Source organism: Orcinus orca, chromosome 17, assembly GCF_937001465.1.
Source record: "Orcinus orca chromosome 17, mOrcOrc1.1, whole genome shotgun sequence".
NCBI lineage: Eukaryota > Metazoa > Chordata > Mammalia > Artiodactyla > Delphinidae > Orcinus > Orcinus orca.
The window spans coordinates 48,781,432-48,795,459 of NC_064575.1; positions in this window are offsets into that span (position 1 = coordinate 48,781,432).

Genomic DNA, 14,028 nt, shown 5'->3' on the forward strand with positions numbered 1-14,028 from the left:
TAGTATTTAAGATGGCATGGCATTAGCACAAGGGTAGATAAACAGACCAATGAAACAGAATAGAGTCCAGATCCAGAATCACACATTCATGAAGACTCGATTTATGGCCAGGTTGGTACAGAAGATCAGCAAAAAAGAAAACATAGACTTCTCAATAAATAGTAGAACAATTGTCTCTAAGTGAACAATTGTCTCTAAGTAAACAAATTCGACTCTCACTTCATATCTCCTATGTAGCGTCCTGTTGAGAATAGATTGAAAACAAGTGATTGAATCGCTTGACTAATTTAAGGGCACAGTCCCCTGAAACACATCTGAAAGCACCGAGAACAGTGCACAGTACATAGTAGCTTCACAATAAATGTCCTCTGATTGGGGAATGTCAGCTCCTTTAATCTTGTGGCAAGTCCATTTCTCAGTTTCCATTCCTCAGTCCTTCTCTTCTTTGAGGTAATGATAGGAACAGGATAAACATTCCTAACATGGAGCCCTATCGAGAGAGAGCTAAACTGAATACCAGCAGGAAAGTCCTGGCATTCGCTCAAGCAAGGGAATAAGCTTAATCAGGAAACACGGGAAGCTACCAAAGAGGGAGGTCTTCACAGTTGTGCTTTAGGTGGTCCCATTTGTATTCCATCTTCACAAAAGGAGACAGAAGCCATAAATGGAGACTTGGACTGCAAGTAACCCACATGGTTGTCAGTTCCTACTACAGTGGCCATGCAGACACACAAGAAGATAGATCTTCTGACTGAGTAATGTTGGTCATGCGGTTTACAAGGTGATGTCTTCCACCTCGATCCAAAATCCAGTCAGTCTCAGGTTCATGCTGGATTGAGAAATACAGCACATCCCAATTCTTTAACCAAGCTCTGTGAGGCAGAATTATAGGAGCATTTAGTCTAGGGCTAATTTTGCCTAACTACTAGGGCTAAACCCTCTGAATGCTCTGTTGATGCCCCATAAATTATGAGATTTTCCTCTCTGATGGGCAGAACAAACTATTTCTGCCCTTGTTGGAGCTCCTAGTGCTATTTCTTCTATCCCTTTCAGTTGGCTCTTCCCAGCCTCTGAGAGTTCCCTCCAACACATGCACCGATCGGTGCTCAGCTGGGGAGGGGTGGGGGACCCTCCGCAGGTCTCTGGCATCTCATCCTGTGAGGCTCTCCCCTCTCTGAGACTGTGTCCCATGAACTCTCGCTGCCTTGGCCTCCCCGGACATTCAGAATCCTCCCTCAACTCATGGTGATTCCCGGGCTCTGCTTGGGTTTCCCTTTCCTCAACGGTGACTGGAAGCTCTCTCAAGGTAAGCTAGTGCCATCGTAGGACTCACTTCGATTATTTTCCGTCTCTTGGGCACCATGGTCCTTCATCTCCTGACATTCAGTATCTTAAAAAGTCTTGTTTCATATATTTATTTGAGTTTTTAATTATTTCATACCTAAAAACAAAGCTGATCCCTGTTACTCTTACTTGGGCAGAAATAAGTGTCAAGTCACTATTTTTTGTCCAATGTATACACCCATATACTTTTTACGTTTTGTACATTTTGAATCATTCTTTTCTCACTACTTGATTCCAGTTCGGGAATGTAGATTCTCAAGGATTTCACGAACTGTCCAAAGACTGAGCTAAAATTCATGGCATCTATGAATTATCGGAGTCCAAAGATACTCTATGGCTTAGCTGGTAATCATCTTTAGTTTCAAGGATTATTTTCTAGAAAGAATATGTCCTATACAGATGTGTGTGTGTGTATATATATATATATATATATTTATATGTGATATCATATATTTTACATAAATTTTAAATGATGTATAAATATATATAAATAAATACCTACATAATCATTTATGTAAACTCATAGGCTGCTGGTTGCTCCCTAAAATAGAGCAACACTTTATGTCCTATTGGACCAATGTCTTCCATTCCCTTCAAGATCAGCAGAGAGGGACTTCTCAGTAGCAACACAGCTACACTCATGGTCTACCTCCCTTTGACTTGGAGCTGCTGTGCTTTCGGCTTGTCACCCTGAGCAGCATCTTTAGATCACCCTCACAGATGGCAGAGCTCAGATATATGTCCCGTGTTGTATTCTCCACTCATTGCCACCACCATCCTCCCCGCTCACTCCAGAATTTTAAAGTTCAGAGCCACTTTGAAAGAGAAAAACCATCACAAAGTGATATTCTAGCCTCTAGTTCCCACCAGCTGGCGAGACTCCACCTCCCCCCGCCCCCGACCAACTGCCTTCTGTGTCACTGTACCCACCCAGCCCCTCCAGGAAACGGGACCCTTTGTTCCCCCTCCACTTTCTGCATGGCGTGTGGGCTTGTACCTTCCTCGCCTATATCTTAGAACTGTCTCTGAGGAAGTGATTTTATTCCATCTCTTTGCCTTTCCCCATAAAGTTGTCCCTGAAAAATATTAGGGACAATAATAATAAAAAATATTATTATTCCCCTGAAAAAATAATAATTGCATACGGCCAGAGGAAGGCATGTCCTCCCAGGGCCCTCTACTGCTGCCTTACTGGAGGAGAATGGAGGGACTGGGTTGCGGGACAGTGTGAATGTGTGAGGCTGGGGAGTGTGTTGGTTGGTGGGATAATCAGTGGCACTGATCGCATAGGAGCTACGGAGAACCACATGGGGTAAATAGAGGGGGGAGGAAGAATTATGAAGAAAGAGAGGGGTCTGTAGAGTTTTTTCTCATGATAACTCTGCTCTCACATCATAATTGCTTAGGTCTCCCAGGCAGCCGTGGAGCCTGGCACGTGCCCTTGAATCACTACAGGTAGAGGCACTTTCAAGTACAATTCTCTTATTCTCCATAAATTGTCAAAGGCACTGTTCCTCTGCTAAGAAACCGTGTCTCATTTGAGTGGTGGCCTATAATGTGCAGGCAGCCGCTTTCCAATTTGCCTTTAGGGTCAAGCTGATTCGTCTGGCTGAGTAGACTTAAGTGCAAATCGCGAAGAGAAACCCATTTACATATTGTACAATGTGAAAAAGGTGAATTCTGTAACGGAAAAGGGAGGGGATTAGAGGGAAAGGAGGTCAATTGCTGATTTTTCCCTTGACATTGTTAAGATGTGGTTTTGAGGGTTCTGGTGTGTCTGAATGATTTGGAGTTGAAGTTCCCAGAGTGTTCCAATTTCCTCACAATAATTACGCTAATGACACCAAGAGTGTTTTGAAAGTCTTCATGTGTCTGCACTGCATACATTTCATTGCCACGCAGTCCTATTTGCTCAGTATGCTCCCCTCATAATAATTTGAGATGCTTCCCACTTACCTTGAGTAAATATCAAACAGATCTTGATATCTATATCTGTCTCATGAAATATACATCCTCTCTAACTGTGCCCAAATGATTAATTTACTGCTATGTGATGATTAGCGTAAAAATCTCAGCACGACACAAGATAGAAATGTTATCAGCTAATTGCCATTTGAAGAATGTTTTTGCATAGAAATTAATGATGCATGCTTACTTCTCAATTCTCTGTTAAACCAGAAAACCCAAGACTGTTTTTGAAGCAGAAAGGAATTACCTTTGAAGTTTGTTTTTTTTTTTCCTTTCCTCTCCCTTAGATGATCCACAGTTCAGCAAAGGAATGGTGGAAAGCAACGGTTAGCGGAGTTTTGTACGCAAAACTCAGCTTTCACCAAATCAGGTCTTCCAACCAATCAATTACACAATTTCAGGCAAAGACCTTTTCCCTGGACATTAGAGCCTCTCTGTGGCCCTGAAACTTGACAGAGAAACACTCATATATGTGCAGCATATCCTAAGCTTGCTCAAGTCCTTTGCAGAATCTGATGTTCTTATTATCATTGGTGGTCATTCCAGTTCTGCTCAAGCAGCCGTACAACTATCTATGAGTTTGATGATACCTCAGAAAGCCTTGTTTTATTTTCCAGATTTAAAGAACAATTAGTTGTGCCTTAGATCTTGATGATAAAGGCACACCCTAATCCAATTAGTTCTCTTAATTCTAAGTACCTGCCAGTCTATCCCAGAGATTGTAATGGAACATGAATTTTCCCCAAGCTCTGCCTTGCCATCCAAATCATCATCCCCATTATCTAATACCCAGCCTGGGCCAGTTATGCTGCTGAGAACTTTATATGCATTTTCTCATTTAATCCTCACCCAACACAGTGAGGTCCGTCCTATTTTAATCCCCATTTTAGAGATGAGAAAACACGGATATACACCTCATACGTTACTTTTCCAAGATCATGGAGTTGATAAAATGTGGCTGAAATCTAAAACATTCAAACCCGAACATCCCACTCAGGCAAACACAAATCCTCTGGATAATGACCCCTCTAGCCTTCACTGTGTGGACAGATCCAGTCTAACTGGTTCATTTTCATTTCAAGGAATAGAAAGTGGGGCTTGAACAGTGCCATTCTTTGGCTCAAGAAAGAGGGGCTTTGTGCTTTTAGAAGACCCCACATATCACAAACACACACCGACAACAAATTTATTGAGGGTTATATGGGTGCTCTGTCACCGGCTATCTGGCACTCAGGGCAGGCACAGCAAGACTCATGAGTCAGCATCACTTTCAGGCGAATGCCATGTTGGCTCCAAAGAAATGCTGCCCTTGGGTCCTGCCTTTGAGAGACAACTGTATCCGGATGTTGTGAACATAGACGCTGCCTCAGAACATGAAGAAGATCTGAGGGATAAAAGTACTCAAGGAGAAAAGACAAATTCATTAACTTGTCAAATCTTTCCTCTCAGAAAGCAAGAAGGCAATAGTTATTGCATAATTAGGTACTGTTTCCCAGAAGTGTGGAGCGTCCATTTTCTTGATTCTCATCCTGTTCCAATTTGTGGTTCTGAACACACTCATGAATAAGCATGGTACTCGCAACAGTTGTACATGGTGGCATATTGCATTATTTAATATTTTCAATATTATTGAATATCTAATATCCGTAACTTAAATTGGCAACTAGATGGACATTTCATGCTAGAATTGCGAATAGTTTTGTATTTGTAAAATTAATACTATCCAACAAACATTTTTAAATCTAAGTAGAAAATGTTCACTTTAGAGAGTGGCATGGACATATATACGCTACCAAATGTAAAATTAATAGCTAGTGGGAAGCAGCTGCATAGCACAGGGAGATCAGCTCGGTGCTTTGTGACCACCTAGAGGGGTGGGATAGGGAGGGTGGGAGGGAAACGCCAAAGGGAGGGGATATGGGGATATAGGTATATGTATAGCTGATTCACTTTGTTATAAAGCAGAAACTAACACACCATTGTAAAACAATTATACTCCAATAAAGATGTTAAGAAAATGTTCACTTTAAATATTTTTATTTTAAAATGTGATATTTATTCATTATAATTTATATTTCTCTTTTTTTAACATTTATTATTTTTAATTGTGGTAAAATATACAGAACGCGAAATCCATCATCTTAATCATTTTGAAATGTACAATTCAGTGGCATTAAGTATATCCACTTTTTTTTGCACCCATCACCACCATCCATCTTCAGAACTCTTCATCTTGTAAAACTAAAACTCTGTACAAGTTAACCAATAACACCCCATTACTCTCTGCCTCCAGCCCCTGGCAACCACCTTTCTACTTTCTCTCTCTGAATCTGACTACTCTAGGTACCCTATATAAGTGAAATCATATAGTGTTTGTCCTGTGACTGGCATTTCACTTGTCCTCAAGTTTCATCCATGTAGTAGGATGTGTCCGAATTTCCTTCCTTTTTAAGGCTGAATAATGTTTCATTGTATTTTATACCACATTGTGTTTATCCATTCATCCATCGATGTTGATCTATTCTTGGTGGATCAACCAGGAGAGAATAATGTGAATAACGCTGTTATGAATAATGTGAATAATGCTGTTATGAACATGGGTGTACCAATATCTCTTCCAGATCCTGCTTAAATTCAGAAGTGGAACTGCTGGATCATATGGTAGTTCTGTTTTTCATTTTCTGAGGGAACACTATACTGTTTTCTACGGTGGCTACACCATTTTACACTCCCAGCAAGAGTGCATAAGAGTTCTGATTTCTCCACATCCTTACCAACACTTGTTATTTTCCTTTTTCTCCCTGTAATTTTTTTGGGGGGTGTGTTGTTTTTTGTTTGTTTTTTGTGGCCATCCTAATGGGTGTGAGGTGGTACCTTGTGGTTTTGACTTGCATTTCCCTAATGATTAGTGATGTTGAGCATTTTTTCATGTATTTATTGGTCAGTTGTATATCTTCTTTGGGAAAATGTGTACTCAAGTAGACATTTTTTCCCCGTTTTTTAATCAGGTTGTTTTTTGTTACTGAGTTGTAGGAGTTCTTGATGTATTCTGGATATTAGTCCCTTATCAGAGACGTGATTTGCAAATATTTTCTCTCATTCCATGGGTTACCATTTCACTCTGTTGATTGCATCCTTTGATGCAGAGAATTTTTTAATTTGGGGGTAGTCCTGTCTATTTTCACTTTTGTTGCCTGTTCCTTTGGTGTTTTTTCCAGGAAACCACTGCCAAATCCAATGTCATGAAGATTTTCCCCTACTTTTTTTCCAGAGAGTTTTATAGTTTTAACACTTACATTTAGGCCTTTGATCAATTTTGAGTTAATTTTTATATATGGTATAAGGTAAGCGTCCAACTTCATTCTTTCTCTCCAGTGTGGATATCCAGTTTTTTCAACAACATTTATTGAAAAGGACTGTCTTTTCCCCCTTTGAATGGTCTCGGCACACTTCTCAAAAATAATTTGACCAGGGCTTCCCTGGTGGCGCAGTGGTTGAGAGTCCGCCTGCCGATGCAGGGGACACGGGTTCGTGCCCCGGTCCGGGAGGATCCCGCATGCCGCGGAGCGGCTGGGCCCGTGTGCCATGGCCACTGGGCCTGCGCGTCCGGAGCCTGTGCTCCGCAACGGGGGAGGCCACAACAGTGAGAGGCCCGTGTACCACAAAAAAAAAAAAAAAAAAAAAAAAAATAATTTGACCATATAAAATGAAGTGTTCATTTCTAAGTTTTGTATTCTATTCCATTGATCTATATTTCTGTCTCTATTATAGCACCACACTGTTTTGATTTACTGTAACTTTATAATAAGTTTTAAAATAAGTAAGTATAAGACTTCCAACTTTGTTCTTTTTAAAGATTGTTTTGACTATTTGGGGTCCTTTGAGATTCCATATTTAAAATTCATTAAATATGAATTTTAGGATGAATTTTCTATTTCTGCAGAAAAACACTATTGGGATTTTGATAAGAATTGCACTGAATCTGTTGATCATTTTGAGTAGTACTGCCATCTTAACAGTATCCACAAATGAGGGCTGCTGACTTAGCTTGGGCTAATATAACTAAATACCATAGACTGGGTGACTTAAACAACAGACATTTATTTCTCACAGTTCTGGATTTTGGGAAGTCCAGGATCAAGGTGCCATCAGATTCAGTACTTGGTGAAGGCCCTCTTCCTGGCTGGTATACAGCCACCTTCACAATGCACGCTCACATGGTCTTTCCTTGGTGTGTGCTCATGGAGAGATCTCAAGTCTCTTCCTCTTTTTATAAGGGCACCAATCTCATCATGAGAGCCTCACCCTCATGTCCTAACCTAACCCTAATTACTCCCCAAAGGCCTCACCTCCAAATACCATCCACTGGAGATTAAGGCTTCAAAAGATGGATTTGGGAGGAACACAAACATTCAGTCCATAGCAAATGTCTTTTTCTATTTGTGACTTCAACTTCTTTCAGCAGCAATTTGTTGTTTTCAGTGTACAAGTCTTTTGTCTCCTTGGTTAAGCTTATTCTTAAGTATTTCATTCTTTTTGATGCTATTGTAAATGGAATTGTTTTCTTAATTCCCTTTTCGAATGGTTCATTGTTAGTGTATAGAAATGCAGCTGATTTTTATATGTTGATTTTGTAACCTACAACTTCACTGAATTCATTTATTAGTTCTAACAGTTTATGGAATCTTTAGAGTTTTTTTTACATATAAGATCATGTCGTCTGTCAACAGAGATAATTTTACTTCTTCCTTTCCGATTTAAATGCCTTTTATTTCTTTTTCTTGGCTAGTTGCCCTGGCTTCAGTAGTTAACTTTGAACATTGTAGAAGAATAATAACTTTTTTGAAAACATATACAAAATGTTTTTAATTGTTTACATTCACTTTATGTCTTTATTATATATATTCAAATTTTCTAGATTTTGAATACAAATTCATTTTATTTTTTAGTCCTTTAGAACATTATTTTCAGTGGAGTACAAATTAAGTGAAAACCTGGATTATAAGAACACAATTCATGGGCTTCCCTGGTAGCACAGTGGTTGAGAATCTGCCTGCCAATGTAGGGGACACAGGTTCGAGCCCTGGTCTGGGAAGATCCCACATGCCGCGGAGCAACTAGGCCCGTGAGCCACAACTACTGAGCCTGCGCGTCTGGAGCTTGTGCTCCACAACAAGAGAGGCCGCGACAGTGAGAGGCCCGCGCACCGCAATGAAGAGTGGCCCCCGCTCGCCACAACTAGAGAAAGCCCTCGCACAGAAACGAAGACCCAACACAGCCAAAAATAAATAAATAAAATAATTAATTAATTAATTTTTTAAAAAAAGAGTAGCTCCTGCTGGCCACAACTAGAGGAAGCCTGCACGCATCAACGAAGACCCAATGCAGCCAAAAATAAAATCTAAATAAATAAATTTTAAAAAAGAACACAATTCATGATTTTGCTGAATTGAAGACAAGAAAAATAAAGTTTATGGAATACATATATAATGATTTGCAAATTATGTATGCCTGATCCAATAACAGAACACCCAAGCATGGACAATAATAATTAAATTCAACCATCTCTGATATTTTTCTGACTTTTAGTCATTATGTATGTATAGTTTTCAAAACAGGATGCTAGAAAACATTTAGCTTAACAGTTTGTTAATTTTCATTTATACTGTTTAAATATTTAGGCATATCTAAAAGTTTCTCACAATCAAGAAGCCCAAGAATAGCCAGCCCAGGCTGGTCTGCTGCTCTACGCTCTCTTTGCCCAGAGCCTCGCAAATGTTTGATAGGGGCAGACTTGAGTTTGAAAGTGCGAATACAGTAGACTTCTCGTCTACGGAAATTACTCTGTGATAACCCCATCCCCCTCCTGATAACACCGCAGCCAGGATGACATTATACCTTACAAATCTGATTATGCACTCCCCTGCTTGGAACTCTTTGGTAACTTCTCTTTGCACTTGGGGTAACGTTCACAATATGGGAGCCCTGCACGTTCTAGCCCTGTCTTCCTTCCCCATCTCTGTGTATGTACTGCTCTTCCTCTCTTCACTCTGGCCACACTGACTTTTATTCTAGTACGTCCAACATATCCCCTCCTGCCCCAAGACCTCTGCACGTGCGCTTCCTTCTCCCTATGATGTTCTCCTCACCCCTTTCCGGTCTAGTTAACTGCTGCCTGTCCACTGGACTCATCCCTAAGATCCCTTCTTCCAAGAAGCCTCCTTTGAATCTTTGGACTAGATAGATCCCAATAATATCAAAAATAAAAATTATTTTGATGGTCGTGTATAAAATTGACTGTTTGCTCTCCAATAGGCAGAGAGGTAAGCATGTCACATGTATGGACTCCTTTTATTCTTCCAAAAGCCCTCCCCTCCATGTTTACAAATAGAGAAGTCAAGGCTTAGACAAGTTAAGTCACTTGACCACAGTCACATTATTAATAAGAGGGGAGGCAAGATCTTAATCAAGACTGTCCAGCCCCAGAGCTTATATATTTAATCTCAGTGCCACAGTGGTTTTCTCTGTAAGGGCCCTCATTCATGATTTGTTCACTCATTCCACATGTCTATAAGGTTTCTGCCAGGTGCCAAGCGCTGTGAGGCACTGCGGGTAGAGTGGTGAGCAGCAAGACAGATAAGATTCCTGGACTCAAGGAACTTTATTCTAGTTGAGGAGTGAGACCATAAAAAATAAAAGTAAAGAAATAAACAAGGGATCATTCCTATGGAGGAACCAAATAGGTTCTGTGTTAGAGAGTGAGGATAGCCTGCTACCAAAAGGATGGGCTCAGGTGGTCTCTCTAAAGAAGGGACATTTGAGCTGAGTCCTGAAGGACGATGGGGCAGAGCTAGCTACCTGTCCTTCAAAATCCATTCTACCTTTTTTCATGGTAACAGACCCCCTAAATCTTAGCTAGATTATATCCTGCAACCCACCTCATAACTAGAGGTAGCCACGTGATTAAATTCTGGCTAATGGGTTATAACCGGAAGTAGCATGAGAAACTTCCAGGAAGTCTCCTTAAGGGGAGCTGGGGGGATGGGCATGCCCTTCTCCTCCATCCTCTTTCTTGTTGGAAGGTTGAAGGAGCAGCAGCAGACTTGGACCATGAAGTGAACTTGGGGATAGAAGCACACTAAGCAGAGAAGCAAACAGGAGGGACTATGGGTCCCTGAGACTATGGAGTACGCTATCAGCCCTGGACTGACTCCCTCAGATAAACCTTATTGACGTTGTACTTCCTACTGAAGGGTGACTAAACTTCTTTACGATTCTGAAGATTTAATACTGCTACTTGGGAAGTATAGACTATGCACTTCATGCAAAACCTTTTAACCACAGTAGTGATGGACTAAACATCCTCAGGAAGTCATTACAGACCCCTTCGGCTGCCTCTGACTTCCAGTCACAGGAAATGGCTGGTTTGCCTTTCTCTCTGGCTTTCCTTTGGAAGGCGTTCAGAGGCGTTTGGCATGCCGGAAGGGCCACCCACTCTATCAGATGGCACCTGTCAAACCAACAAAGATATAAACCGCCACAATGCAGATCTCTGAGAAATGCCTCCATGGCATGTTAGCGGTTTCACAAACACATTTAGAAGCTCAGATAAAGCTTTTGATGTTCCTGATCTTTGCACTTCCAAATGGTGGCTGAACAAACAGAAATCAGTCTTCTTTGAAAGCCTTCAAAGCAGTGAAATTGCCTAAATCAGTGTGTTGATTATTCTCTGACTTCCAAAAGTCAAGGAAGGTTTTCTGTTTGTTTCTCCTTCCTGAAACACTGTCACATCTCTCCTCGGTACTTTTGTTCTAGGAGATTTAAATCCATCAATTATCTGTTTGAAGATTCATAGATACAGAGAACAAATAGGTGGTTGCCAAAAGAGAGGGAAGCGGTGGGGGGGTGGGGTGAAATAGGTTAAGAGGATTTAGAAGTACAAACCTCCAGTTATATAATAGATAGGTCACAGGGATGTAATATACAGCATACGAGTGTGGTCAGTAATATTGTAACAACTTTGTATGGGGACAGATGGTTACTAGACTTATCACGGTGATCACTTCATAATGTATGCAAATGTCAAATCATTATGCAGTACACCTGAAACTAACATAATACTGTACAACAAATATATTTCAAATAAAAAAATAGTATTTGAGATAAAAAATAATAAATCCATCAATTATCTGTTTGATATACAAGTTTGAATTCCCAATACAGCCTTGACCATCTTTTCCAAAAACTGAAACATTTTTTCAAAAACAGTTGTATAAACATTCTACTGGGAAATGGTAAATAGAAATTTACCAGAATGGGGGTAAATGCGTAAGGGCAGGAACTGATTCTTTTATCAACGTATTTAAAGCTGATGAAGTCACAAATGTGTCATTACCCCAGAAAATTCTGTGTAGAATCCAGATTTTACAAAATTCTGTGTGCTAAGGTTGTTACGCCACCATTTGTGTGAACTGGGACTTGGTGATGGCAGCAAGAGGGATATATGATTTTGTACTTGTTTTTCAAGAATTTTTAACTCAGTAATCAGCATGTAAGGATGATTCTCACTGTAAGGATGACACCATGGAAGTGACCACATGTGGAGATGAGCTAAGAGGCTGAGCCCTGGAGTCTTCAATGTCATTATGACCCTCGTTATCAGGATTCTATAGGTTACCGACAGAAATACAGTTAAACTAACTTCAGCATAAAAGGTGGGGAGGGATATTAGATGGAATGGAAAAATACTGAGCTGAGCTCAAGGTCTCAGTATAGTGAGGCTCCAGGAATTGAACTGGAGACTGACTCCTGCTCAGCAATGCTTCCCACCCTTTTCCACCTGCCACTATTAGATAAAATGATGACATTTCTATGGCCCATGGGGATAAAATAATGAGGATGCTCCACACAACGGAAAGTGACCTACTCCTTGGCATACTGATCAGCTACCCATACAGCCCTTTTTCTAGTCTCCCAATTCCCAAGTTCTTAGGAAGCAATTATGGCCAACATTTATTGAGTCCTGTAGGGCAGGCACTGTTCTAAGCACTGTACATGCCTTTCATTCACTCATTAAATCTTCACACAATCCTGTAAGTTGGGTATTATGTTTTCCCACTTCACAGACAAGAAAACCCAGGACTTAGAGGCTAAGCCACGTACCCAAGGTCACGTGGAAGTCAGTGGAGACAGGGTTTGAATCTACTTTGGCTCGAGTTTGCCCTTAACCCTCAGCTATAGCACCTCTATCGGGCACTAAATCCATCTATAAAAGGAAGTGAAATGATTGGCCGTGCTTGAGGCAGGTGCCCATCCCTGCACCAATCAACGATGAGAAGGGACTGGGGTTACACCGGAAGAAGCAACTTGATGCTCCTGCTACACCCATGGAAGAAGGGAGGAAGGGGGGCTTCCCTGGTGGTGCAGTGGTTAGGAATCCACCTGCCAATGCTGGGGACCCGGGTTTGATCCCTGGTCCAGGAGGATCCCACATGCCGCAGATCAACTCAGCCCGTGCACCACAACTGCTGAGCCGGTGCTCTGGAGCCCGCGAGCCACGACTGCTGAGCCCTGGCACCTAGAGCGTGTGCTCCGCCACAAGAGAAGCCACCGTAATGACAAGCCCATGCACCTCAAGGAAAAGTAGCTGCCGCTCAACGCAACTAGAGAAAGCCCGCATGCAGCAACGAAGACCCAACACAGCCAAAAATAAATTAATTAATTTTAAAAAATAAAAAAGAAGGGAGGAAGGGGCAAAACTCAGCAAAGGAGCACTTCACAGATGCTCCTAAGGATCTTCCTCCTCTCTCAGGGGCCCAAGACTGACAGTTATTCTCTTCAGTTCACAGCACATTATCATCATCACGCTTCCCTTGCTTTATTTCATCTTATCCCTCTTCTCCACTCCTGTTCTCCTCCCGTCCCCGAAGGCAGCCGTTCTACTCTGTTTGATAGGAATCATTTCATTTATATACGTTCTTATATAATGTATATATATTGTTTTTGTGCGTGCGTCTTTACATATATGACATTGGGCTACAGGTCCCATGCTTTGTCTTCCTTTTGCCATTCCATCTTGTGTTCATAAGGTACGTCCATGTTGCCACATTGCCAGACCATAGCTTCCAACCACAGAATATACCCTATGATGTGCCTGCACCCTTTTCTAATACTTTTCCCCCAACACATGTCTGGGCTGGTCATGGACTAGGTTCTACAGATCAGTTCATCCAACTTGGGAGCCCCCTCATCTGGAAAGGCGCCTCCCTGCCTGACGGAGAGTCCTTCCTCTGTGCTCCCACAGTCCTCCATGCTTGCCTCCCTCAGGACAGAGGCCACAGAGCAGATTGGTTAAAAGTACAGGATTGGGACCCGACTGCCTGGACTCAGAATCCTGTCTCTTTCACTTAGAGCTAAGTCATACAGCCTCACGGTGCCTCCACTTCCATGTCTGCAAAATGATAACCACAGCTACTCATGGGATTGCTGTGAAGATTAAATGAGAGAAATCTATGAAAATTGCTATGAAGAGTGCCTGGTACAAATTAAGTGCTATCTGTACTTACTATAATAACATTTGTTGCATGTATTGGAATGGTCTGTTCACTTGTCTGTCGCCACCACCAGATTATGAAATCCTTGAGTCCCAGGACCTTGGCTTTTCCATCTTTGTGTCCCAGAGGCCCACCCATTGCATGAATCCAGGGCGTACTCATT